Raw genomic sequence first — 1121 nt, forward strand, 5'->3', positions numbered from 1 at the left:
GTCCTTGTGTGATTGATCCAATGTGATCTGTATACCAGGATAAACAGTGAAGGCTGGTCTTCAGCACCCACACTGAGCCTGGCTCCAGTTCGCCTACAGTCGACTCTCACAAACTACCATTGCCCTTCACTTTTCCTGACCTCCCCTCTGTTCTTGTTTTAAACTGATTGCACATCAGGCAGTTACAGCTGGCATTGTTGATGTGGAACTGTAACATGGAGTGAATCGATTTTGACTGATTAATGACATAATTCTGCTTCTCAAGATCAGTCAATATTTTGTATTTATTACTTTAAATGATAACCATTAACAGGCTAAGACAGTGATGGCACTGAATTGTAATCACTGGACTAGCAGGAAAGATCTGTTTACGTCACTCAGGACACTATCTGAATCAGCCTTGCATTCTGCCGTCCTTCTGCATGTGATGCCGCTCTGCTGTGTTTTGGTTTTGTTACGTCTTCATTATTATCATCTCCAGTTATCTAATACTTTGTCATTTCTAATACATGACACTCTCTTCTTGCCCCTGTGTTTCTGGCTCCATAGCTCAGTGGTTAGAGCCCTGGTCTTGTCAAACAGGGGTCGTGAGTTCAAGTCTTACTGGGGCCTTTGGTAATTTTTGTACATCTTCTGCTTCCAAGAGCGAAAGGTGCCCTGAAAAGATTGTCTGAAATTATGACTATATCATTTCCTCCACAGGCCAGAAATGTCCCTGAAATTCCACGTTCCTATTTGCCCTTCCACGTGTTTGAGGCAGACCATTCGGAATGGCAGGAAGCAGCTGATGTGCGTGATGTTTGGCCGGAAGAGCGAGGTGAAGCAGTATAAACTGCAGAGTGGCAGATGAACAACGGGGGAGGAGCACAAATCCAGGGCAGCCGCTGAATGCTCCCTTTTGTTGCTGTAAACAGATTCCTGGTTACAAGGAGAACATTCACTCCGAATCGGCCAGAATCAGCCCAGTGAGAGTTTCCTTCAGTCTAAAAGGACAATGACAGCACATACAAAGGAAAATTACCACCCGCAGGCACACCCCCCCCCCCCTCACTGCCAAGCATCTCACTATTCTGAGTTGGAAACAAACCATTGTTTCTTCAGTGTACCTCGGTCTAGATCCT

The 1121-nt window shown here is 45.4% G+C and overlaps 1 non-coding gene across 1 annotated transcript; it reads left to right on the forward strand.

Annotated features, from left to right (window-relative positions):
- Window positions 1–539: 539 nt before the first annotated feature.
- trnat-ugu (transfer RNA threonine (anticodon UGU)) lies at window positions 540–612 on the forward strand. Its single transcript has one exon. It is a non-coding gene; the product is annotated as a tRNA-Thr (tRNA).
- The last annotated feature ends 509 nt before the right edge of the window (window positions 613–1121 follow it).

This window comes from Stegostoma tigrinum, chromosome 11 (assembly GCF_030684315.1).
Source record: "Stegostoma tigrinum isolate sSteTig4 chromosome 11, sSteTig4.hap1, whole genome shotgun sequence".
Taxonomy (NCBI): Eukaryota; Metazoa; Chordata; class Chondrichthyes; order Orectolobiformes; family Stegostomatidae; genus Stegostoma; species Stegostoma tigrinum.